The 27954-nt window shown below is 46.5% G+C and overlaps 1 protein-coding gene across 1 annotated transcript in view; it reads left to right on the top strand.

The window, feature by feature from the left end:
* The first annotated feature begins 5830 nt into the window (after positions 1-5830).
* LOC138267129 (putative ATP-dependent RNA helicase TDRD12) overlaps positions 5831-27954 on the top strand; it is a 924858-nt gene continuing 902734 nt past the window's right edge. The window contains exon 1 of the mRNA XM_069215983.1: positions 5831-6166. The gene's annotated coding sequence lies outside the window, so the exon portion shown is untranslated. The remainder of the gene's footprint in view (positions 6167-27954) is intronic.

Raw genomic sequence — 27954 nt, 5'->3', positions numbered from 1 at the left:
ATGTTCCCTAAAGTGTTGTCCAGAGTGTTATCTGCCCTGCTGAAACACATGTGCAGCAACATCGTTTTACCTCTGGTGGAGGATTTGCCCACAGTGAAAGGTGACTTCTATGCCCTGGGACATATTCCCAACATCATTGGTGCCATTGATGGTACACATGTGGCATTTGTACCCCCCCCCCCGCAGGAATGAACAGGTGTACAGAAACCGGAAAAGCTACCATTCGATGAATGTGCAGATGGTGTGTTTGGCAGACCAGTACATCTCCCATGTGAATGCCAAGTATCCTGGCTCAGTGCATGGCGCTTACATTTTGAGGAATAGCAGCATCCCTTATGTGATGGGGCAACTCCTGAGGCACAGTGTGTGGCTAATAGGTGAGGCCAAGGTCCCAACACAGTTGACATAGGTGTCTGGGTATGGGGTTGTCCCTAAGGGTTAGTGTGTGTCTAACAGTTGTCCCTCGACATTTGCAGGTGACTCTGGTTACCCCAACCTGTCATGGCTACTGACCCCAGTGAGGAATCCCAGGACAATGGCAGAGGAACGCTACAATGAGGCACATGGGCAAGCTAGGAGGATTATAGAACGCACCTTCGGCCTCCTGAAGGCCAGATTCCGGTGCCTCCATCTGACAGGTGGCTCCCTATACTACTCATCGAAGAAGGTGTGCCAGATAATCGTGGCCTGCTGTATGCTGCACAACCTGGCTTTGCGACACCAGGTGCCTTTTCTGCAGGAGGATGGGCCAGATGGTGGTCTTCTGGCAGCTGTAGAGGCTGTGGACAGTGAAGAAGAGGATGCAGAAGAAGAAGATGTTGACAACTGAAACAACATCATCATGCAATACCTCTAGTGAGACACAGGTAAGAAGATATAACTGCTTCCCACATCTCATACTATTGTTGGAGCTAGCATAAGGCTGTCATTTTCACTCAGTGTATGGACCCTCACTTGTTACTTTGCCTTTCCATTTCACAGATCCGGGTCCCTCTTTGTGGCCTCTGCTATGTTTACTGCTGGCCTACAGCTGTGTTACATTGGTATGTGAACAAGTACATTGACATTGCTATATTCCAGAGATTTTGTAATTACACATTTGTGAAAGCACAGACTGACTCCAGATTGTTTTGTGATTCAAGTGTGTTTATTTCTGTGCAAATACGTGGAGGGGGGTTGTAAAATGGGCTGGGGTGATGGTGGAGGAATGTCCATGGCAGAGTCCAGTCTATTTGGTTCACAGGTGCATTGTCCAATGGGGCATAGGAAGTGGAGCAATGGCAGTTTAAGATGGACAGGGTGTCAAAGTGGGACAGAAGGGTGACATTCAGGGGGTCTTATTTCCTGGTGGGGGTCTTGGTAATGTTCTCTGTCTTGTTCCTGGATCTCAGGGACCGTTTGTGGGGTGGTTCTCTATCTGCAGGGGGTGGGGTGCTGGTGGTCTGTTGTTCCTGTGGCGGTGCCTCCTGTCCACTAGTGCCAGCAGAGGTGGAGGGCTGTTCATCATCCAGGCTAGTGTCATGGGCCTGTTGGTGTGCCACAGTGTCCCTCCTGGTGTTGAGAAGGTCTGCCAGCACCCCTGCAATGGTGACCAAGGTTGTGTTGATGGACTTCAAGTCCTCCCTGATCCCCAGGTAGTGTTCCTCCTGCAGCCACTGGGTCTCCTGAAACTTGGCCAGTACCGTGCCCATGGTCTCCTGGGAATGGTGGTAAGCTCCCATGATGTTGGAGAGTGCCTCGTGGAGAGTGGGTTCTCTGGACCTGTCCTCCCCCTGTCGCACAGCAGTCCTCCCTTCTTCCCTGTTATCCTGTGCCTCTGTCCCCTGAACAGTGTGTCTACTGCCACTGCCCCAGGTCCCTAATCGTCCTGTGTTACTGGGGTTGCCTGGGTTCCCTGTAGTGATGGACACACTGCTGATTGACGTGTCCTGAGGACAGAGGGATGGGCCAGCTGGGTGGGTGCTGTGGCGATGTTTCCTGAGGGGGGAGGTTCAGTGGTGGTTTGTGACTGTGTCAGGGGAACCGCCTGTCCCGAGGTCCCTGATGGGCCGGATTGGTCATCTTGATCCAGGCGTGCAGAGCTGCTGTCATCACTATGGGCCTCTTCCGTGGGGGGGACTGGATATGTCTGGCACCTCCTGTCCGGTGACGTTGGGTAGGGGTCCTGTTGGGGTGTAAATGCATAGTTATTGTATCTGTGTGTGCCATCTTGTGCAATGGGTGAGTTACCCTCCTGTGCTTGCATTATTGGCTTGGACCTTGTGTGATTGGTGATTTTGGGACATGAGTGAGTCTCTCTACTGGACATGCTTTGGTGATGGGTGTCCATGCATAGGTGTTACATGCAGGGCTTGATTTTGGGATGTGTGGGTTGTATTAGTGGAGTATCTGTGGATTGTTGGGGTGATGGGGTTGAGGGTGAGAGTATGTGATGGCATGCAGGTGGGGTGGGGGGATAAAGTAGTAAAGATTTGCCTTACCAGAGTCCAGTCCTCCTGCTACTCCTGCAGGCCCTCAGGATGCATGCTCGCCAAGACTTGCTCCTCCCATATTGTTAGTTGTGGGGGAGGAGGTGGGGGTCCACCGCCAGTCCTCTGTACAGCAATCTGGTGTCTGGATACCACGGAACGTACCTTCCCCCGTAGGTCGTTCCACCTCTTCCTGATGTCATCCCGTGTTCTTGGATGCTGTCCCACTGCATTAACCCTGTTGACAATTCTGCGCCATAGCTCCATCTTCCTTGCAATGGATGTCAGCTGCACATGTGATCTGAATAGCTGTGGCTCTACCCGGACAATTTCCTCCACCATGATCCTGAGCTCCTCCTCAGAGAACCTGGGGTGTCTTTGAGGTGCCATGATGTGGTGTGGGTGATGTGGGAGGTGCTGTCTGTTGTGATGTGTGAGGGGATGTGTTGTTTGAGGTGCGTGGATGTTGTATGAATGATGGTGTTGTGTGTCTGTGGATGCTGGTGTTGTGTTAGGTAGTCTCTCTCTCTGGCCTTCTTTCTGAATTTTGGTTGTAAGGGTTTGTGGGTGTGTGTTTTATATTGGATTGGGTGTGTGGGTGTGGTGTGTGTATGTGTATCAGGTGTGTGTATTTTGAATTGTCCAATGTGGTTGTGTTTTGTAAGTGTGTGTGTATTTTGAGCGCGGCGGTGTGTACCGCCAATGGAATACCGCGGTTGAAAGACCGCTGCGTTGATTTGTGGGTCGTGATAGTGTGGGCGTATTCCTGCTGGCGTAACAGTGTCGGTTTTGGTATCGCCAGTTTATCACTGACCTTTGGTGTGGCGAACTTGTGTGGGTGTCTGTATTGTGGCAGATTCAGAGCTGAGTTTTAATACCTGTAGCAGAATTCCGCTGCCGCAACAGTATGTTGGCGGTCTACTGCACGGTGGAAAGCGGGATTTACCGCCAGGGTTGTAATGAGGGCCTCAGTGTGCAATGGCAGTGCTGGGTGTATCTGGATGCATGGCCCTATAGGGTGGCGCAATCAGTGCTGATGCCCTCAGGGGCCTACCCATAGTACCCCATGCCCTGGGTACCTACCTTTTACTATGGACTTATAGTGGTAGCTAAAAGTGTATCCAATTACCTTTACAATGTTTTAGGGAAAGAACACTGGCACTGGGTACCTGGGTAGCAGGATCACACTGCACTCCAGTCCAAGTTGCATTTAGAAATCAGACAAAAAGTGGGTGGGGAGGGGTTACTGCAACAAGGTGCCAGTTTCCCACATTCTTCATTTAACCCAAGTGAAAGATAAGTCTTTAGAAGAACCTACTGGCACTTCTGGGGGTTTCTAACACAATTATACTTGAAACAGTGTGTCCAAAAAAGTGACATGCTGTGACATGCTGTGGCATATGTCACATGCCAGACTTGTGCTCCAACTCCTTCTCATTTTTCCTCCTTGGGACCTCTGCCAGTTCAGGCTGACCTCTTAACTGCAGCCGAGGGAATCACCAAGCCACAACTCCCGTAAAAATATCCAGACCAGACCTAAAGTCTACTGCGGGCCTTGGCCTGGCTTCCGAGACATGTGCTCCTCTCGCAAACAGCTGCACATAGGCTGACTACCCCTTTAATGCTGTAGTGATATTTGTATTTTGACCACTTGGCTTATCTGTCCACCGTCACATTACTGATCACCAGTTACAGACTCCATTTTGTATTCAGCTTAGCCTTAGCTTCACTGCCACGTTAAAGGTGCAAGTAGTTTTCTGTACAAACATGTTATGCAACGTGTTTTCTATTCTGTGTGTTCTTTTTTCACTGAGGAGCTAGGACATAAGGTGGAGGAGTCAGTTAGCAAGCTAAGGATGTACTAGACTGATGGTTATGGTACCGCAGGGAACGGTTCAGTTTTGGGAAAGACACCTCGGGATTTTGGCCAAGTCCTGACGTGTTTCTTTCAAAGCTGACCTAAAATAGCCAGCATATTTTAATACTTCTTGCACAGAGGGAGGGGCTTTTCCAGAAAGCTCCTTCCTCATTTGTTTAAAATTTATAAGAGACCCAGATCAACAGTGGGAGATTCATAGACCTCAATCAGGATTTTAGTGTAGAGTTCTCTCTTTCTCGTTGTAGTCGATCGGGGTCATCGGCTTGCCGGCAGGAGAAAGATGAAGCACCAGACAGGCCCTACGGTTATGCATTTTTATTAATCATGGTCTCACTTCATTTTTGCACATTTTAAAAGTACACTTTTGGCTATTCAAGCCTTCCTTCACAAGCCTTGTGAAAAGCTATAATAAATGTCTTCTTCAGATTAAGAAGTGCATTCCAAAGAATCTTTTTGACTCCTTAAAGCAAAACATCTGCGTACTCCTAGCTTGTTTCCAGGAAGCAGCAACACCCTGCACCGCAGGGAACCGCATCATATGCCTTAGAGCTAGGACGACTTCTGACTGTTTGTGGGCCTATTTTATTGATTGGCGGGCAGGATTCTACCGTTGATCTCTTATATTACAAACACTGCCTGAAGCATACAGAAATGCATGCAGTCTCCATAACTTGCAAAACACTTACACATGTCCGTATACGTTCAAAACTGTCACATTTGCAAATGTGGGCCACTTGTATTTTAGTGTTTGGATCTATTTGCTGTCCCAGAGCAACTCTGCCCCCGCTCTTGTAATGGGAGGGCTGTCTTTGGTTGACAAAAGCAAATTACACTACAATTTAGCGTCGGAAACCGAGTCGTAGTACTTTTTAATACATTACAGTTCAATGTCGGAAACTGATTTGTAGTCTTTGTTTCCTTGTAGTACTTTTTTATTACACTACTTTTCAATGTCGAAAACGGATTTGTATTTTTTTCCTATCTTTGAGACCAGAAGGTTCCAGCTATAATCCAATAATATTTGTGTAAAGTGTAACAAAATAGACAGGAGGCTCGTGTCCTATTCTAACTCAGGTCCTGGAATAATTCTGCGTGCTTGGATGGGGTAATAATCCCTCAAGTACTTTAAAAGGTCAGCTAATGGTCATTCTCTGTACCGCATTTGCGTACTATTAATTTCCAGGCTAAGGGAGGTCTTGCGGCCTAATGTTACAGATGGTGCTAGTAAAAAGCCTGGCGAGCTATAGAGGATTCAGTCACATTGGCCTCTTAAACAAGTACAGCAACCACATGGCTGTATGGATAATACACCATCAGCGAAAACCTAGCCCAGGCCAGATTACGGTATAAAGAGAAAATGTTTCATCAAAATGATAAAGAATTATTTTACTGCTAAGGTATATTTTTTTTTTACTGGAGTGGACATGAGACATACCTGCTCGTGCCATCTAGTATCTTTTTAGTGGGGGTGGAAGAATGGAGGTCTTACCCTATAAAATGTCAGCCTCTGCAGCCTCCAACCAAAACCTCATAAATCAACCTATTCTTGGATGCATTTTTTTTCGTTTTTTTTTTTTATTACGCCTCCATTTACGCAGGGGCGTGGCGCCGTGCTGCTAAAGCCTAGTGACGTTCGGTACGTGACGTGAACTTAAGGTCAATGTGGAAAGCGTTCCTTGTGAATGTTTAATTGTGAATTATGTCTCCTCGGCTGTTCTATTTGCCCAACTCTAGACAAAGAGTGGAATCGTGGCCAGCACCGTCTTTCAGCTAAGAGTCAGAGGAGTACTGGGGCTGGAAACTACTGTGCCAGCTTCAGGTACGTTGGTGAGAAGTAAGCAAGAGAAAGGAGCGTAGTCTCGGCGTTGGGTCTGTGTGGCCGTTCAGTAATTTAGCTGTATGTCTTGTTTCGCCACCGCAGTATTTCTCACTGTTTAACTTTTTCGGGCTCCAGAACGTACCTTAACTGTCCGTTTTTGGGAAGCACTGCTGTCCCAGAACGCCTTTCATCACCTCTGCCGCTATTTCGAAGTAGTGATGTTTCCTTTTCTAGCCCACTTTCGCCATCTCTGGAAGCCGTGGTTCCTTCTTCACGGCAGAGGTACCCAGATGTTTACTGTTTACTGTCACTGGTTAGTTGTAAGTTTCCCGATTCACTCTCTTCTGGGAGTGTTACCACGGAACGCAGCTCACTCTCCCGCTCTCCGTCTCACCTGGTTTGTAAACTCCTCCAGAAAATACTGCCCTTGTTTCAGGGCACTACCTCACCGCTACCCCCCAAAAAACAACTCTCACACACACTAATTTTCCCCTGCAGAGCCCACACACACTAATTTTCCCCTGCAGAGTCCGCCCCATAGCAGTCACCCTGAGTGAACACACTGGAGATCACAGCTTCCTTAGCTTTATCTAGTTTCCTCTTCCCGTGGGTAACTCGGTTAGTTCACGTTTTTCTTTGCATTCGAGGACTTTCAGTTATGATTTTATAATGAGATAGAAAGAACTACTTGCCAGCCCAAGTCAAAAAGGAAGATCATCCTAGAGTAATTCTAAAGTAATCAGATGACTCCTTCCTGCAATAGACTGTAATTATCTGGGGAAGTCATCCCAAACCATCCTGAAGTATGTGTATAGGGTGAAATATTTAGATGAGATGACCCTAGAGTCATCACAAAAACTACTCTAGCATGTTGTTCTGCTTACTTCATTTGAATATGCATGATGATCTTCTACTACTCCAGGAATACCAGCTGACAACTTGAGGATGGGCAATCTATGTATTTTACACTACTCTACTAATTGCCACGGTCGGGTTGGGGGTCAACAATTGGCCCGGGCACCCTAAAAAACGGTGGCCTGGATTCACGGATCGTGGCGTTTCATGAAACACTGCTGGATTAATATCGGGGGCTCATTTTTGCAAATATGCAGGACACAAGTCGTAAAAAAAAAGTGCTGGGGGGGACTAAGAGGCTTACAGGAAGTGGTATCACAACCCATGACCTCACAAGAAGTATCAGATCTTAAAACCTCTCACAGCAGATTTAGCATGGCTATATTTGAGCAAATTACAATACTTAAATGATAATTTGCATAGGGTTTGTGCCACAAAAGTGATGCAATCCTGATGCAACATCTGGGACTAAATATATACATTTATTTTTTATGAACCCTGCCAGGAGGAACATGGCAGTAAATCAGTTGTGCTTAATTGGTTGCAAACTCTGCATTTTAAAATATCTTATGGGGTTAAAACACATTCTGCAGAGATATGTGTGCCCAGTAAATCTCAAGGAATATTAATAATGGTAAGCTAACTTTTGAGGGTAACACATTTGCTAGAGAAACCTGTGTTTTCTCTACTCCCAGTTTTGAATCAAAGTACCATAGAGGGTTAATGTGTCTCTTGCAAAACACATCATGTAACATGCAGAGAACCGATTTTTATTATATGAAGCTAGGTATGTGAGTTACTGCTTTTAACACAGATATCCCTTTGTTACTTGCAGTTCCTAAATTGTAATCCTTCTAATATTGTACAGCATGCTATGAAGCTACAAAGGACATGTGATTCCTACACCATGTAATCCTTTTACTTACACCGTCTTATGTAACACATTTCATTCATTGTTTTACATATTTATAGAATTGATTGTCAATGTGTACGTGTGATGTAAGGTGCTTTTACAACCTGCACTAGAGGAGTAGTGCTATAAAAGAAATACAGCAAAACAGTGGTATCTAAATTGTTATTCGTGAGACTACTAGAACAGACCAATAAATCTGACACTTAAAATGCATGAAAATTGAAAAGCTCTTATATACAGGCATTCAACAAGGTAAAAAGCGTGCCTCTTAAGTATTTGTGAAGTGATAACTACAAGATGCTTGCCTTTGTTTCCCATCCCTTACATTTACATCTAGGTGTAATGCTCAAATATCTCCCAGTCACGATAGTGGAACAAAAGGAGGCCCAGTGGCCCCTTAAAGTCTGCTTTTGTTCTGGACCTAGCTTGAGACTGAACTATGATAGTCTCCTTCCCGCCTGCATGTTACTGCTAGAAACAAGAGCAGACAAAATGCAGGCACTGCCGAATGTGTCCCAGTGTCTGAAAAATACACCAAGACAAGCTCAGCATATTTCAGTGGGGCCCACTTATTGCAGGGTGGACGGCGTCCACTCTGTGAAAATAGTGGGTGGACGTCCTGTACCCTCTACTAGTGCCGTGTTAATATGTGTAGTAAATAACACATTTGAAGCTTATGGGGACAGTAATCTTGGTCAAGGCAAGAAACACTACATCTTTGAAAGCTGAATACATGATTGCAGTCTCAATGTGATGTATAACAAAGTGAGACTCCCTGTCTTAACCAACTTCTATGTCATGGTCTGATTATCAGTGAAATCTAACCCAAAGCCAAGATCAAAGGATTTAAGTCAGCCTGCATTGGTCAGTCTTCTGGGGATGGGAGTGGGGTTGTAAGAGGAGTGGGTGCTTAGCACCCCCTATAGCCTTGGCTATGCCAGACAACTTGGTTCATTTGAAAACTGGTATCATTGTGCGGAAAAAAAACAACCGTCCAACAAGGGGGCCTCAGGCACTGGCCCTCTTTCTGGTCCCCAAAATGTCCGGTTTACCAATCTGACCATGCTAATTGCCCATCGAAAGGTAACGACCATCACTATTCAAGAACACATCTGCCAACTTTCCTGTTTAAAACTTTGCATTGTTTAACTTATGTTTTGTTCATTGTCTCATTCAGAGCTTCTTTTGCACCTTTGAGCTATGGCGAGAGAGTACATCATAGCCTTGTCTCGCCACATAACGGGAGGTGTTTATTTTTTATTTTTTTATTATTATTTTGAAAGATGTTTCTTACTAATTTCGACATGCATGTTATGGGTCTGCAAAGGAGCATGCTCCATTCCTTTGAATGATGGACATCAGAAAGCTTTTTAAGAGTCAAATCTTCACACTTGGTTTCCTGATCACAGGTCTCAAATTGTGATTGTCTCTTATGGAGGGCCAGTTTTAAGGTGCCATTGATTTAGGAGTGCCTATTGCTGCCCAAGGGTCATACTTTGAGTCTGAAGGCTGGTGATGTACACAATTTAGATTCTGCTCCCCCACTGCACATTCAACTCTGCTGGAGTTCTAAGTTTTATTTAAAGTGACCCTTCTTTACTGGGGTGGGCAAGGTTACTGTTCATCTCATGAGCTATTATGAGATGACTAGTGGCAGCTCACGGTAGATGTGGCGTACAGGCATACTGATCCCTCCCGACTTATTCATGCAATTTGTGTTAAATGAGTGCTCGCTGTTGTCAAATTTCAAAGGAGCCTCTATGATATATGTGAATGTCCACGAGGTATTAGCTTTTGCTTGGCGGTAGGTGCCCGTGCCGGTCTCTCTCCTCCAACCTTATTTCCCGGTTGTGAGTTAAGATAGCTGCAGAATTTGTGAGTATTCATCTGCTTTTTGGCTATAGCATATGAATACTTGTGGAAGCAAAGAACTGTAGAATAATATTGTTGTAGGTTAAAAGGTCAGGTGACAGTTGCACTGTCAACCCAGACTTCAAAATTCATATAGAGTAATGCCTGCTCTCCCTCTCTCTCTGCAGCCAGAGAAAGACTAACTCAATACATAATCCAGTTATTTAAGACACTAACAGCATTGCAATGTCATGTTTCTACGTTCGCTCATCCAGCTGGATAAATAAACAAAATTACCACAGCTTGAAGAGGGCAAGTACTCCTTTGTGTTTTTTTTCTTTTTTTTTCCTTCTTTTTGTGGAAACACACCAGTGCAGCCCAATCAAAACACATATCCCTAGCTCCCAACATGTGGGCAGAGCCAAAACCTCTCTAGTGGTGCTCGCAGTTGTCTGGCGACAGCAATGCTGTTGAGCTAGGCCATAAAGAAACAACCAAACCAAAGTGCCCAGCCATATAACCCGTTGCTTTGACCTGATCAAAGGCGTGTGCTGTCTGCCGACCTCACCCTAAACATCTTGTGTATAAGTATGCCAGGCGAGCCTAGCAACAATCCCTGATTGAAGGAAAGCGAAAGCTGGCCTACTTTCCTATGTTACCCTGTGCTGCTCCTGATTTCCGTTAGACTTCCTCTTCTTCCTGATTTAACTCCTTGCCATTTCAACTGATAATCAGGAAGCACTTAATTTTTGTCAGATGTCAGCCAATTACCATGGATCATATGGGAAGCTGGGCTTGGGGAAATGTACCAGGATAATAATATTTATACAGGACTAGTGCAAGGTATCGAGAATATGCTGTTAAGGAATAAAAAAAAATCTAGCCTTTTATTTCTTGGAAAGAATAGTGCACCACGTATCTGTTTGTGAGAGAAATGAAGGATCTGCTTTCTGTAGGCTGCTTATACATTTAAGTTGTGATTTTTTTTTTTTCTGGACTTCTGATGCATGTGTATAATACATGAAAGTTGGTAATTATGAGATCTGTACCGTCAATAGTTTAACTGTTTACGTAGCATTTGTTGATAAGGATGCTTCTATTGCTGCCACACGCTTGGTAACATGAATTATGTTCACCACTGTTATTACCCCATACCTATGTTTGTGATTGGTCTCAAAATATAGTGGCAGAGGATGAATAGTGTATTGCGATTTGGGCAATAACCAGATCTTGCTAACGGTTGCCAGGAATACATTTATATTGCTTTTTGGTTGCTAGTACTTCCACCCCCCCACCCAAAAAAAAAAAAATTACACAAAGTAAATCTACACTGCCTTATTTTTAAAAGGCTTATTAAATCCTACTGCCTCGTTCTAGTGCAGAATATATGTATGCGTAATTACAGATACAAATATTGCTATTTAAGATAACGGCAGAACAGGTAAATAAAATGGACTTAAGCTTCCCAGCCTATTACATAATAAGAATATTTAGTTGAATCCCCTTGCTCATATCTACATGAGCACCGAAACAGTGATTTTATAAAAAAAAAGAAAAAAAAAAAAAAAATCCCAGATGGTACACAAGCGTACTTGCCCCTTGTTTGCATTTTGACAGTCTTTGTTTTGCCCTTGGTTCCCTTTCTTATTTTGCTATTCCTTGAAGGAAGGGGCTTTTTAACGAGTAAGCACAGCCTTGCCATACTGCTGTAGATGCTCTTGGAAATGTCTGGAACTCTCTCATTAAGAAGTTAGCAAATATGTCATGAGTATTTTTCAACCTTAATTTTGGGAAATATTAACCTTGTGATGTAAGCTGAGAGTCGAAATGTTTGAATTCCTGTGCATATTCACACAAAGCCAATTTTTTTTTTTCTCTAAATGTTTCACTTAATGACTATATAACTTGAGCTAGAAATTCGCAATTGAAGAATTAAAAATGTTATACTATAAATGCACATAAAAGGAAAACACATGGCAGGTATTTCTTATGACGTATGTGAGGCCATAGGCAGTGATATACTTAATGAGCGGGGCTTCGGGTCAGAAATAAGAACAAGTGTGGTTACCTCGTAATAGTATTTGAGAATAGTCCCATATTCTGGTGGCAAGGGTTTAGCCATGCAAGGGAGTGGTGAGGGATTTAGGTTCTAGTTTGGGCTTGTACATGGGAGTAGTGTGCAACAACTAAAGTTAAAGCTGCTCTTTGCTCATGTTTGGTGTATTTTAATGGTCTGGTGTTAGGAGTTAAAGTATCTATTTAACGATTTGCTTTGGCGGATGGGTGAACGTTCCTGTGTCTTGGTTTGGGTAGTGGTTCTCTGGTATTGTTCTTTGTTACTTGAATATTAATGGGGTCATGTAATCAAGTACCTTTTGAGGAATTCATGTTCCATGTGGATAAGATTTGGTAACTTGGACTAATATTTTTTGTTTGTTTGAACGGTTTTCTGGAACCCATATCAGGTGAATTTATTTATTTATGTTAGAAACTTGTATCTCTTATTCTTTTGTGAATAGAATGGGACTTGTGACCTATGGATTTGCAGGGCAATTTTCACTGGCTAAGAGTCTGTAGATTTGTACGACTGACTTTGTGTTTTGTTTCATCTTGATGAATTATTGTTTTCACAATATCAGTAAAATCTATAAGGGTGTAATACATGTTATATTTTGGATACATGCTTATTTTTCCATGTCCGCCTGAGAAGGAAAGTTCATGTGGAGCGTTGTAGGAGGCTGGCCTGGCTTGTAGTGGGTACCAGAGGTACTTACACCTTGTGCCAGGTACAGTTATCCCTTATTAGTGTAGAAGAGGTGTTTCTAGCAGCTTAGGCTGATAGAAGGTAGCTATGGCAAAGCAGCTTAGGCTGAAGTAGGAGACATGTAAAGCTCCTACTATACCACTGGTGTCATATGCACAATATCATAAGAAAACACAATACACAGAAGTACTAAAAATAAAGGTACTTTATTTGTATAACAATATGCCAAAAGTATCTCAGTGAGTACCCTCAGTATGAGGATAAGTTATATACACAAGATATATGTACACAAACCAAAATTATGCAGGTAATAGCAAAAGGAAGTAATGCAAGCAATGTAAAGTTACAGTAGATTGCAATAGGAGCACATAGGTATAGGGGCAACAAAAACCATATTCTCCAAATGTGGAATGCGAACCACAAATGGATCCCAAACCTATGTGAGCTTATAGAGGGTCGCTGGGACTGTAAGAAAACAGTGAGGATTAGAAAAATAGCCCACCCCAAGACCTTGAAAGGTAGGTGTAAAGTGCACCTACTACCCCCACAGAGCACAGAAGTCGTGATAGGGGGATTCTGCAGGAAGAACAAACGCCAGCAATGCCACAACAGTGGATTTCCGGACCTGAGTACCTGTAAGACAAGGGGACCAAGTCCAATAGTCGTGACAGTGTCGTGAGTGGGCAGGAGCCCAGGAAATGCCAGCTGAGGGCTCAAGGAAGCTGCCACCAGTTGGAAGAAGCTTGGAGTTCTGCAAGAAAGAAGAGGACTAAGAACTTCTCCTTTGGAGGATGGATGTCCCACGTCGTGAAGAAGCTTCCCACGCAGAAAGACTGCAAAACAACCCTTGCTAGCTGCAAGGGTCGCGGTTAGGGTTTTTGGATGCTGCTGTGGCCCAGGAGGGACCAGGATGCCGCCACTTGGATGAGGAGACAGAGGGGGCGCCCAGCAACGTAGGGAGCCCTCACAGAAGCAGGCAGCACCCGCAGAAGTACCTGAACAGGCACTTAGAAGGAAAGTGAACCGGAGTCCACCCGAAGTCACAAAAGGGAGTCCCACAACGCCGGAGGGCAAATCAGAAGGTTGTGCACTGCAGGTTAGAGTGTCGGGGACCCAGGCTTGGCTGTGCACGCAGGAAATCCTGGAAGAGTGCACAGGAGCCGGAGCAGCTGCAAATCACGTGGTACCCAGCAATGCAGTCTAGCGTGGGGAGGCAAGGACTTGCCTCCATCAAACTTGGACTGAAGAGTCACTGGACTGTGGGAGTCACTTGGATAGAGTTGCTGAGTTCCAGGGACCACGCTTGTCGTGCTGAGAGGGGACCCAGAGGACCAGTTGTAGGAGGCTGGACTGGCCTGTAGTGAGTACCAAGGGGTACTTGCACCTTGCACCAGGCCCAGTTATCCCTTATTAGTGTATAGGGTGTCTAGCAGCATAGGCTGATAGATAATGGTAGCTTAGCAGAGCAGCTTAGGCTGAACTAGGAGACGAGTGAAGCTCCTACAGTACCACTAGTGTCACTTGCACAATATCATAAGAAAACACAATACACAGATATACTAAAAATAAAGGTACTTTATTTTTATGACAATATGCCAAAGTATCTCAGAGAGTACCCTCAGTATGAGGATAGCAAATATACACAAGATATATGTACACAATACCAAAAATATGCAGTATAGTCTTAGAAAACAGTGCAAACAATGTATAGTTACAATAGGATGCAATGGGGACACATAGGGATAGGGGCAACACAAACCATATTCTCCAAATGTGGAATGCGAACCACGAATGGACCCCAAACCTATGTGACTTTGTAGAGGGTCGCTGGGACTATTAGAAAATAGTGAGGGTTAGAAAAATAGCCCACCCCAAGACCCTGAAGAGTGAGTGCAGAGTGCACTAAAGTTCCCCAAAGGACATAGAAGTCGTGATAGGGAATTCTGCAGGAAAGACACAAACCAGCAATGCAACAACGATGGATTTCCAGTCGAGGGTACCTGTGGAACAAGGGGACCAAGTCCAAAAGTCACAAGCAAGTCGGAGATGGGCAGATGCCCAGGAAATGCCAGCTGTGGGTGCAAAGAAGCTGCTACTGGACAGTAGACGCTGAGGATTCTGCAGGAACGACAAGGGCTAGAGACTTCCCCTTTGGAGGATGGATCCCCCACGCCGTGGAGAGTCGTGCAGAAGTGTTTTCCCGCCGAAAGACCGCCAACAAGCCTTGCTAGCTGCAAGTCGTGCGGTTAGCGTTTTTGGATGCTGCTGTGGCCCAGGAGGGACCAGGATGTCGCCAATTGCGTCTGGGGACAGAAGGGACGTCGAGCAAGACCAGGAGCCCTCTCAGAAGCAGGCAGCACCCGCAGAAGTGCCGGAACAGGCACTACGAAGAAGAGTGAAACGGTGCTCACCCGAAGTTGCACAAAGGAGTCCCACGTCGCCGGAGACCAACTTAGAAAGTCGTGCAATGCAGGTTAGAGTGCCGTGGACCCAGGCTTGGCTGTGCACAAAGGATTTCCGCCAGAAGTGCACAGAGGCCGGAGTAGCTGCAAAAGTCGCGGTTCCCAGCAATGCAGTCTGGCGTGGGGAGGCAAGGACTTACCTCCACCAAACTTGGACTGAAGAGTCACTGGACTGTGGGAGTCACTTGGACACAGTTGCTGGATTCAAGGGACCTCACTCGTCGTGCTGAGAGGAGACCCAGGGGACAGGTGATGCAGTTCTTTGGTGCCTGCGGTAGCAGGGGGAAGATTCCGTCGACCCACGGGAGATTTCTTCGGAGCTTCTAGTGCAGAGAGGAGGCAGACTACCCCCACAGCATGCACCACCAGGAAAACAGTCGAGAAGGCGGCAGGATCAGCGTTACAGAGTTGCAGTAGTCGTCTTTGCTACTTTGTTGCAGTTTTGCAGGCTTCCAGCGCGGTCAGCAGTCGATTCCTTGGCAGAAGGTGAAGAGAGAGATGCAGAGGAACTCTGATGAGCTCTTGCATTCGTTATCTGAGGAATCCCCAGAGACAGAGACCCTAAATAGCCAGAAAAGAGGGTTTGGCTACCTAGGAGAGAGGATAGACTAGCAGCACCTGAAGGAGCCTATCAGAAGGAGTCTCTGACGTCACCTGGTGGCACTGGCCACTCAGAGCAGTCCAGTGTGCCAGCAGCACCTCTGTTTCCATGATGGCAGAGGTCTGGAGCACACTGGAGGAGCTCTGGACACCTCCCAGGGGAGGTGCAGGTCAGGGGAGTGGTCACTCCCCTTTCCTTTGTCCAGTTTCGCGCCAGAGCAGGGCTAAGGGGTCCCTGAACCGGTGTAGACTGGCTTATGCAGAAATGGGCACCATCTGTGCCCATGAAAGCATTTCCAGAGGCTGGGGGAGGCTACTCCTCCCCTGCCTTCACACCATTTTCCAAAGGGAGAGGGTGTAACACCCTCTCTCAGAGGAAGTCCTTTGTTCTGCCATCCTGGGCCAGGCCTGGCTGGACCCCAGGAGGGCAGAAACCTGTCTGAGGGGTTGGTAGCAGCAGCAGCTGCAGTGAAACCCCTGAAAAGGCAGTTTGGCAGTACCAGGGTCTGTGCTACAGACCACTGGGATCATGGGATTGTGCCAACTATGCCAGGATGGCATAGAGGGGGCAATTCCATGATCATAGACATGTTACACGGCCATATTCGGAGTTACCATTGTGAATCTACACATAGGTAGTGACCTATGTGTAGTGCACGCGTGTAATGGTGTCCCCGCACTCACAAAGTCCGGGGAATTTGCCCTGAACAATGTGGGGGCACCTTGGCTAGTGCTAGGGTGCCCTCACACTAAGTAACTTTGCACCTAGCCTTTACGAGGTAAAGGTTAGACATATAGGTGACTTATAAGTTACTTAAGTGCAGTGGTAAATGGCTGTGAAATAACGTGGACGTTATTTCACTCAGGCTGCAGTGGCAGGCCTGTGTAAGAATTGTCAGAGCTCCCTATGGGTGGCAAAAGAAATGCTGCAGGCCATAGGGATCTCCTGGAACCCCAATACCCTGGGTACCTTAGTACCATATACTAGGGAATTATAAGGGTGTTCCAGTAAGCCAATGTAAATTGGTAAAATTGGTCACTAGCCTGTTAGTGACAATTTGAAAGAAATGAGAGAGCATAACCACTGAGGTTCTGGATAGCAGAGCCTCAGTGAGACAGTTAGTCACTACACAGGTAACACATTCAGGCACACTTATGAGCACTGGGGCCCTGGCTGGCAGGGTCCCAGTGACACATACAACTAAAACAACATATATACAGTGAAAAAGGGGGGTAACATGCCAGGCAAGATGGTACTTTCCTACACAACTCCCCCCCCCCCCCCCCCCCCCAAACGAAGTACAATAAGACTAGTTATTCCCTGATGGGTCTTCATTGTCTAAGTGGAAATAGCTGGAGAGTCCATCTGCATTGGAGTGGCTACTCCCAGGTCTATGTTCCACTGTATAGTCCATTCCCTGTAGGGATATGGACCACCTCAACAATTTAGGATTTTCACCTTTCATTTGTTTTAGCCAAAGTAGAGGTTTGTGGTCTGAACAATGAAGTGAGTGCCAAACAGGTATGGCCTCAACTTCTTCAGTGCCCAGACCACAGCAAAGGCCTCCCTCTCAATGGCAGACCAACGCTTTTCTCTAGGGGTCAACCTCCTACTAATAAAAGCAACAGGTTGATCCTGGCCCTCAGAATTTAGTTGTGATAGGACTGCCCCTACTCCTAATTCAGATGCATCAGTTTGGACATAGAATTTTTTAGAGTAACAAGGGCTTTTCAGGACAGGTGCAGAGCACGTGGCCTGCTTCAGCTCCTCCAAAGCTTTCTGACAGTTTGCTGTCCATAATACCTTTTTAGGCATTTTCTTAGATGTGAGGTTATTAAGAGGGGCTGCAATGGAGCCATAGTTCTTAATGAACCTCCTGTAATACCCAGTGAGGCCTAGGAAGGCTCTCACCTGAGTCTGAGTAGTAGGGGGAACCCAATCAATAATTGTTTGGATTTTCCCCTGTAGTGGTGCAATCTGTTCCCCACCAACAAGGTGTCCCAGATAAACCACCTTACCCTGCCCTATCTGGCACTTTGAAGCCTTGATAGTGAGGCCTGCCTTTTGCAGGGCCTCCAAAACTTTCCATAGGTGGACCAGGTGATCATCCCAGCTGGAGCTAAAGACAGCTATATCGTCCAAATATGCTGCACTGAAAGCTTCCAGCCCTTGCAGGACTGTGTTCACCAACCTCTGAAAAGTGACAGGTGCATTTTTCAATCCAAAAGGCATTACTGTGAACTGGTAATGGCCTCCAATGGTTGAAAATGCAGTTTTAGGTTTAGCATCTTCTGATAATTTGATCTGCCAATTCCCTGCAGTCAAATCAAAAGTGCTTAGATACTTGGCAGATGCCAGTGTATCTATGAGCTCATCTGCCCTGGGTATAGGGTGAGCATCAGTTTTGGTTACCTGGTTGAGACCTCTGTAGTCTACACAAAACCGCATTTCTTTCTTTCCATCTTTGGAATGGGGTTTTGGTACAAGTACCACAGGAGAAGCCCATGGACTTTCAGAGTGCTCAACCACTCCTAGTTCTAACATTTTCTGCACCTCTTGCTTTATGCAGTCTCTGACATGGTCAGGCTGCCTATAGATCTTACTTTTGACAGGCAAGCGGTCTCCAGTATCTATAGTGTGCTCACACCAGGAAGTGGTACCTGGCACAGTAGAGAAGAGTTCAGAAAACTGACCCAGGAGATTTATGCAATGGTCTTTCTGCTCAGCAGTAAGACAATCAGCCAAAACTACCCCTTCCACCAGAGCATCCTGTTCTGTGGAAGAGAAGAGATCAGGAAGAGGATCACTGTCTTCTTCCTGTCCCTCATCAGTTGCCATGAGCAGGGTGAGATCAGCCCTATCATAGTAGGGTTTCAGGCGATTGACATGGAGCACCCTAAGGGGACTCCTGGCAGTGCCTAAGTCAACTAAGTAGGTGACTTCACCCTTTTTCTCAACAATTGTGTGGGGTCCACTCCATTTATCTTGGAGTGCTCTTGGGGCCACAGGCTCCAAGACCCACACTTTCTGCCCTGGTTGGTACTGAACCAAAACAGCCTTCTGGTCATGCCATTGCTTCTGGAGCTCTTGGCTGGCCTGAAGGTTTTTACTGGCCTTTTTCATGTACTCAGCCATCCTTGATCTGAGGCCAAGTACATAATCCACAATATCTTGCTTTGGAGCTTTTAAAGGTTGTTCCCAACCCTCCTTGACAAGTGTTAGTGGACCCCTAACAGGGTGTCCAAAGAGGAGTTCAAAGGGGCTGAAGCACACTCCTTTCTGGGGTACCTCCCTGTAGGCAAAAATGAGGCATGGTAACAGGATATCCCATCTCCTGCGGAGTTTTTCAGGGAGACCCATAATCGTGCCTTTGAGAGTTTTGTTAAATCTCTCCACTAGTCCATTTGTTTGTGGATGATAGGGTGTGGTGAACTTGTATGTCACCCCACACTCCTTCCACTTGGCGTTCAAGTAAGCAGACATGAAATTGCTTCCTCTGTCTGAAACTACCTCTTTTGGGAAGCCCACCCTGGAAAAGATTCCCAGGAGGGCCTTTGCCACTGCAGGAGCTGTAGTGGTCCTTAGAGGAATTGCTTCAGGATATCTTGTGGCATGGTCCACTACCACCAAGATAAACCTATTGCCTAAAGCAGTAGTAGGGTCAAGGGGGGCAACTATGTCAACCCCTACCCTTTCAAAGGGAACCCCAACCACAGGCAGTGGAATAAGGGGTGCCACCTGTCTTGCCACTGGCTTGACAGGTTTCACAGGACTTATAAAAATCTTTTGTGTCCTCAGACATTCTAGGCCAATGAAACAAGGGAACAAGCCTATCCCAAGTTTTCATTTGCCCCAAATGTCCAGCCAGGGGAATGTCGTGGGCAAGAGTTAGGAGGAACTTTCTGTACTCCTGAGGAATCACTAATCTCCTAGCAGCTCCAGGTTTAGGATCCCTTGCCTCAGTGTACAAGAGGTTATCTTCCCAGTAAACTCTGTGAGAGTCACTGACATCCCCATTAGCTTGTTTGACAGCTTGCTGTCTTAGACCCTCTAGTGTGGGACAGGTCTGCTGTGCCACACTCAGCTCCTCCCTGGCAGGCCCCCCTTCACCCAAAAGCTCAGCAGTTTCTGCTTCCAGCTCCTCTGGTGTAGGTTCTGCACAGGGTGGAAATTCTTCTTCCTCAGAAGTCGAATCCACTGTAGAGGGAGGGATAGTAGGTAGTGCTTTACTTCTACTAGCCCTAGCTTTAGGGAGCACTTGGTCCATTGTTCCAGGATCCAAGTCTCCCTGTCCTTTTTGCTTTTTGGCCTGAGCCCTTGTCAAAGCAAAAATATGCCCTGGAATGCCCAGCATTGCTGCATGAGCCTCCAACTCCACATCTGACCAAGCTGATGTCTCCAAATCATTTCCTAGTAGACAGTCTACAGGTAAATCTGAGGCTACCACAACTTTCTTTGGACCAGTAACCCCCCCCCCCAGTTGAGATTTACAACAGCCATGGGGTGGCTAAGTGTGTTGTTGTGAGCATCGGTTACTTGGTACTGGTGACCAAGTAGGTGTTGTTCAGGGTAGACCAGTTTCTCTATCACCATTGTGACACTGGCACCAGTGTCCCTGTAGGCCTGAACCTCAACACCATTTATTAGGGGTAGTTGCTTGTACTTATCCATGTTAAGGGGACAAGCAACCAAGGTGGCTAAATCAATAGCCCCCTCAGAGACTAACACAGCCTCTGTGGTCTCCCTAATCAGACCAACCCCAACTAAGTTACCAAAGGTGAGCCCAGCTACTCCCTTAGATTGGCTATTAGTAGGTTTGCTCCCACCACCACTGCTATTAGTAGGGACACTAGGTGTAGCAGTAGGAGGCTTGGTGCTTTTCTTTGGACAACTGGGATCTGTTGTCCAATGGCCTTTTATTTTACATAAATAGCACAATGGTTTTCTTTTCTTTGTTTTGATTTGAAGAGGATTTGGACCCACCACCCCCACCAGAGTGTTTTTGTGGGCCTGATGAAGACTCATTTTTAGATTTGTCCCCACCCTTGTCAGAAGACTTACCATCCTTCTTCTTATTGCCATCTTTGTCACCCCCTGTATGAACATTTCTGTTCACCCTTGTTCTGACCCATTTGTCTGCCTTCTTTCCCAATTCTTGGGGAGAGGTCAGATCAGAGTCCACCAAGTACTGGTGCAACAAATCAGACACACAATTATTAAGAATATGCTCTCTCAGGATCAAGTTATACAGGCTTTCAAAATCAGTAACTTTACTGCTATGTAACCACCCCTCCAAGGCCTTCACTGAATGGTCAATGAAATCAACCCAGTCTTGTGAAGACTCCTTTTTGGTCTCTCTGAACTTTATCCTGTATTGTTCAGTGGTTAAGCCATAACCATCCAGGAGTGCATTCTTAAGAACTTTGTAATCATTGGCTTCATTTTCTTTCACAGTAAGGAGCCTATCCCTACCTTTTCCACTAAATGATAGCCATAGGATAGCAGCCCACTGCCTTTGAGGGACATCCTGTACAGCACAGGCCCTCTCAAGTGCAGCAAACCACTTGTTAATGTCATCCCCCTCCTTATAAGGGGGAACTATCTTATGCAGATTCCTGGAATCATGCTCTTTTGCAGGATGACTATGGGGAATACTGCTGCTGCCACCATGGGTTTTGAAACCCGGTTTCTGTCTCTCCTTCTCTACTTCTAAGGTCTGTCTATCCAAATCCAGCTGTTGCTTCTTGAGCTTCAGTCTGGTTTGTTCCACTCTCAATCTATTGAGCTCCCTTTCTAACATTCTGTCATCCGGCTGGGTGGGAGGGACATGCCTTGAAACAGAAGTGTGGTGAGAATGGACAGAAGGAGACCTGTCCCTTGCGGAAGGCACCCTAACAGCTTGGTTAACAGAAACATCACTTCTACTGTGGTGAGAAGGAATACTCTTGCTATGATGTGAGACACCACCATCTGTATGGTGTGACTCCACATCAGTACCAACTATGCTAGACTGTCTAGTAATGGGCAGGCTATGAAGTTTCTTTCCTGAATCTTTTCCTTGGGGAGTCCCTGGATCAGATTGGGAACCATTAGCTACTTTTTCAACAGATGGGGCCCTTTTGGCCTTATCATGTTCTCTAAGCATGTTAAGCAACAATTCCAAAGAAGGATTCTTCCCTACACTCAAACCTCTTTCTACACAGAGACTCCTTGCTCCTTTCCAGCTAAGGTGGTCATATGCAAGTTTGGACAGATCAACATTTTGGCCTGTGCCAGACATTTTAGAAAGAGTTTTAAGTGATAGAAAAAGTGAGAAAAAGTTTTTCAGAACTTTTTAGAAAGACAGAAAAAAAACTTATACAACTTTTTAAGAACTTTTAGAAAGTTTAGAAGTACTTTTCAGCACTTAGAAAAGAGTGAAAAGAGGAAATGCAAAACTTTTTAGTTATGTGTGCACACACTGAACTTGTTTTGTATATTTTTCTCTTATGAAAAGTACAATGACAAGAGTGGTAAGTAGTCTCAAAGCACGTATCCCACCGCTGCACAACCAATGTAGGAGGCTGGACTGGCCTGTAGTGAGTACCAAGGGGTACTTGCACATTGCACCAGGCCCAGTTATCCCTTATTAGTGTATAGGGTGTCTAGCAGCATAGGCTGATAGATAATGGTAGCTTAGCAGAGCAGCTTAGGCTGAACTAGGAGACGAGTGAAGCTCCTACAGTACCACTAGTGTCACTTGCACAATATCATAAGAAAACACAATACACAGATATACTAAAAATAAAGGTACTTTATTTTTATGAGAATATGCCAAAGTATCTCAGAGTGTACCCTCAGTATGAGGATAGCAAATATACACAAGATATATGTACACAATACCAAAAATATGCAGTATAGTCTTAGAAAACAGTGCAAACAATGTATAGTTACAATAGGATGCAATGAGGACACATAGGGATAGGGATAGGGGCAACACAAACCATATACTCCAAAAGTGGAATGCGAATCACGAATGGACCCCAAACCTATGTGACCTTGTAGAGGGTCGCTGGGAGTATTAGAAAATAGTGAGGGTTAGAAAAATAGCCCACCCCAAGACCCTGAAGAGTGAGTGCAAAGTGCACTAAAGTTCCCCAAAGGACATAGAAGTCGTGATAGGGGAATTCTGCAGGAAAGACACAAACCAGCAATGCAACAACGATGGATTTCCAGTCGAGGGTTCCTGTGGAACAAGGGGACCAAGTCCAAAAGTCACAAGCAAGTCGGAGATGGGCAGATGCCCAGGAAATGCCAGCTGTGGGTGCAAAGAAGCTGCTACTGGACAGTAGAAGCTGAGGATTCTGCAGGAACGACAAGGGCTAGAGACTTCCCCTTTGGAGGATGGATCCCCCACGCCGTGGAGAGTCGTGCAGAAGTGTTTTCCCGCCGAAAGACTGCCAACAAGCCTTGCTAGCTGCAAGTCGTGCGTTTAGCGTTTTTGGATGCTGCTGTGGCCCAGGAGGGACCAGGATGTCGCCAATTGCGTCTGGGGACAGAGGGGGCATCGAGCAAGACAAGGAGCCCTCTCAGAAGCAGGCAGCACCCGCAGAAGTGCCGGAACAGGCACTACGAAGAAGAGTGAAACGGTGCTCACCCGAAGTTGCACAAAGGAGTCCCACGTCGCCGGAGACCAACTTAGAAAGTCGTGCAATGCAGGTTAGAGTGCCATGGACCCAGGCTTGGCTGTGCACAAAGGATTTCTGCCGGAAGTGCACAGAGGCCGGAGTAGCTGCAAAAGTCGCGGTTCCCAGCAATGCAGTCTGGTGTGGGGAGGCAAGGACTTACCTCCACCAAACTTGGACTGAAGAGTCACTGGACTGTGGGAGTCACTTGGACACAGTTGCTGGATTCAAGGGACCTCGCTCGTCGTGCTGAGAGGAGACCCAGGGGACCGGTGATGCAGTTCTTTGGTGCCTGCGGTAGCAGGGGGAAGATTCCGTCGACCCACGGCAGCTTCTAGTGCAGAGAGGAGGCAGACTACCCCCACAGCATGCACCACCAGGAAAACAGTTGAGAAGGCGGCAGGATCAGCGTTACAGAGTTGCAGTAGTCGTCTTTGCTACTTTGTTGCAGTTTTGCAGGCTTCCAGCGCGGTCAGCAGTCGATTCCGTGGCAGAAGGTGAAGAGAGAGATGCAGAGGAACTCTGATGAGCTCTTGCATTCGTTATCTGAGGAATCCCCAGAGACAGAGACCCTAAATAGCCAGAAAAGAGGGTTTGGCTACCTAGGAGAGAGGATAGGCTAGCAGCACCTGAAGGAGCCTATCAGAAGGAGTCTCTGACGTCACCTGGTGGCACTGGCCACTCAGAGCAGTCCAGTGTGCCAGCAGCACCTCTGTTTCCATGATGGCAGAGGTCTGGAGCACACTGGAGGAGCTCTGGACACCTCCCAGGGGAGGTGCAGGTCAGGGGAGTGGTCACTCCCCTTTCCTTTGTCCAGTTTCGCGCCAGAGCAGGGCTAAGGGGTCCCTGAACCGGTGTAGACTCGCTTATGCAGAAATGGGCACCATCTGTGCCCATGAAAGCATTTCCAGAGGCTGGGGGAGGCTACTCCTCCTCTGCCTTCACACCATTTTCCAAAGGGAGAGGGTGTAACACCCTCTCTCAGAGGAAGTCCTTTGTTCTGCCATCCTGGGCCAGGCCTGGCTGGACCCCAGGAGGGCAGAAACCTGTCTGAGGGGTTGGCAGCAGCAGCAGCTGCATTGAAACCCCTGAAAAGGCAGTTTGGCAGTACCAGGGTCTGTGCTACAGACCACTGGGATCATGGGATTGTGCCAACTATGCCAGGATGGCATAGATGGGGCAATTCCATGATCATAGACCTGTTACACGGCCATATTCGGAGTACCCATTGTGAATCTACACATAGGTAGTGACCTATGTGTAGTGCACGCGTGTAATGGTGTCCCCGCACTCACAAAGTCCGGGGAATTTGCCCTGAACAATGTGGGGGCACCTTGGCTAGTGCCAGGGTGCCCTCACACTAACTTTGCACCTAGCCCTTACCAGGTAAAGGTTAGACATATAGGTGACTTATAAGTTACTTAAGTGCAGTGGTAAATGGCTGTGAAATAACGTGGACGTTATTTCACTCAGGCTGCAGTGGCAGGCCTGTGTAAGAATTGTCAGAGCTCCCTATGGGTGGCAAAAGAAATGCTGCAGGCCATAGGGATCTCCTGGAACCCCAATACCCTGGGTACCTTAGTACCATATAGTAGGGAATTATAAGGGTGTTCCAGTATGCCAATGTAAATTGGTAAAATTGGTCACTAGCCTGTTAGTGACAATTTGAAAGAAATGAGAGAGCATAACCACTGAGGTTCTGGATAGCAGAGCCTCAGTGAGACAGTTAGTCACTACACCGGTAACACATTCAGGCACACTTATGAGCACTGGGGCCCTGGCTGGCAGGGTCCCAGTGACACATACAACTAAAACAACATATATACAGTGAAAAATGGGGGTAACATGCCAGGCAAGATGGCACTTTCCTACACCAGTGATGTAGTCTTTTGGTGCTTGCGGTTGTAGGGGGAAGATTCTGTCGACCCCCGGGAGATTTCTTCAGAGCTCCTGGTGGAGAGAAGAGGCAGGCTTCCCCCAGAGCATGCACCACCTGGAAACAGTCGAGAAAGCCGTCAGGATGAAGCGATACAAGGTTGCTAGTAGTCGTCTTGCTACTTTGTTGCGGTTTTGCAGGCGTCCTGAGCAGTCAGCGGTCGACCCTTTGGCAGAAGGTGAAGAGGGAGATGCAGAGGAACTCTGGTGAGCTCTTGCATGCGTTATCTGAAGAATTCCCCAAAGCAGAGACCCTAAATAGCCAGAAAAGGAGGTTTGGCTACCAAGGAAGGAGGATTGGCTACCAAGAGAGGTAAGAGCCTATCAGAAGGAGCCTCTGACGTCACCTGCTGGCACTGGACACTCAGAGCAGTCCAGTGTGCCACAAACACCTCTGTTTCAAAGATGGCAGAGGTCTGGGACACACTGAAGGAGCTCTGGGCACCTCCCCTGGGAGGTGCAGGTCAGGGGAGTGGTCACTCCCCTTTCCTTTGTCCAGTTTCGCGCCAGAGCAGGGCTGGGGGATCCCTGAACCGGTGTAGACTGGCTTATGCAGCGATGGGCACCATCTGTGCCCGTCAAAGCATTTCCAGAGGCTGGGGGAGGCTACTCCTCCCCAGTCATCACTCCTATTTCAAAAGGGAGAGGGTGTTACACCCTCTCTCAGAGGAAGTACTTTGTTCTGCCTTCCTGGGCCAGGGCTGCCTGGACCCCAGGAGGGCAGAAACCTGTCTGAGGGGTTGGCGGCAGCAGCTGCAGTGGAGACCCCGGAAAGGCAGTTTGGCAGTACCCGGGTTCTGTGCTAGAGACCCTGGGGATCATGAAATTGTCCCCCCATGCCATAATGGCATTGGGGTGACAATTCCATGATCTTAGACATGTTACATGGCCATGTTCGGAGTTACCATTGTGACGCTGTACATAGGTAGTGACCTATGTACAGTGCACGCGTGTAATGGTGTCCCCGCACTCACAAAGTCTTGGGAATTTGCCCTGAACGATGTGGGGGCACCTTGGCTAGTGCCAAGGTGCCCACACACTAAGTAACTTTGCACCCAACCCTCACCAGGTGAAGGTTAGACATATAGGTGACTTATAAGTTACTTAAGTGCAGTGGTAAACGGCTTTGAAATAACATGGACGTTATTTCACTCAGGCTGCACTGGCAGGCCTGTGTAAGAATTGTCAGAGCTCCCAATGGGTGTCAAAAGAAATGCTGCAGCCCATAAGGATCTCCTGGAATCCCAATACCCTGGGTACTTCAGTACCATATACTAGGGAATTATAAGTGTGTCCCAGTATGCCAATGTGAATTGGTGAAATTGGTCACTAGCCTGTTAGTGACAATTTGGAAAGCAGAGAGCATAACCACTGAGGTTCTGGTTAGCAGAGCTTCAGTGAGACAGTTAGGCATCACACAGGGACCACATACATGGCACATACTTATGAGCACTGGGGCCCTGCCTGGCAGGGTCCCAGTGACCCATAGACTAAAACAACATATATACAGTGAAATATGGTGGTAACATGCCAGGTAAGATGGTACCTTCCTACAAGCGTTGCTTGTGTCAGTCAGTCATTAATCTTTATTCGGCCCACAGGCCATGAAAGTTACAAAGATAAAAACACTCAATAAATATAACCACAAATCCTTAGCTAAAGTTCAGAAGAACAGACCATAAAAACAGATATGATAAAATGCATATAGGAGAAAAGCAAAACATAAAAAATACCGAGAACCTAAAGCACAAAGGTCCATGAAGCTCCAAAAAAGCAAACAGTTTTAAGGAGACTTGTACTGCAAGACATCTGTTTATTATTTTCAAGGCAAGATTAACAAAGTTTCCCACGGCAACACATCTCTAACTTTTCTAGTTTTTGCAGCTGCGCGATGCCTTCTTGTGAGAATTAGTGTTAAAAGATAGAAAAATGGGGGTCAGGATGCGTTTCCTCGGGAAGACCTACAAGGTACAGAAAAGAATAAAGTGCAGTGTGCTCTGTTGTTGGACATTAATATATGGGCGACAAGGTAGTGTCGAGCCCCAGGCTGTATTTTTTGGAAAGACCACTAGAAAGTACAAACAGATAAAATGCAAGCTGGTTAAATAAAACTTCATACTTCCCTTAGGAGGCCAAGAGAGATAGGACTTGAGCCTATGTGTCTGATTACTCAGATTGTATTTAAGGCTAGCTGAGAGCTTATCAAACTCCAACTGATGGAGCCTACTTTGCTTACTCAAATAGGCCTCATTCATGTTAAGAATATCCTTGGTATCCAAGCTCATTGGATTACTAAACAGATCTGGGAGTCCCAGGTCAGTAAATTCCTTCTTTATATAACAAATCAATGGGATGTCTTCTTGTTGGAGTATCCCCAGCCCTTTATACCCCCCCAAACACCAGCTCCATAACTTGCCACAGAAATGCACTTATTCTTGTATATGTCACTCATTTCTCTAACTGGTTTTTGTCCCAGTTTCCTGGCAGAGGAGAAAATAGACTCAACATCTCTTTGTATATGTGCAGGCCTGGAGTTGTACAGTGTGTGCCAGGTTAAGACCAAAGCTTTGAAGAGGAGCACTCCGTTCTAGAGAAACACTTCCTCAATGGGTAGTGATAGTCCAAATCGAGAAAACAAATCCACGTATAGAAGGAAAATTCCTTGTTATCCAGTTAATGAAATTCATCAGCCAAGAATCAGCAAGGAGCTATGTTGTAATGTCACACTCACATTTTATTAGAT

This window comes from Pleurodeles waltl, chromosome 12, assembly GCF_031143425.1.
Source record: "Pleurodeles waltl isolate 20211129_DDA chromosome 12, aPleWal1.hap1.20221129, whole genome shotgun sequence".
NCBI classification, from domain to species: domain Eukaryota; kingdom Metazoa; phylum Chordata; class Amphibia; order Caudata; family Salamandridae; genus Pleurodeles; species Pleurodeles waltl.
Note: the sequence above shows the minus strand (reverse complement) of the source record. Positions and strands in the feature narration are given on the sequence as shown.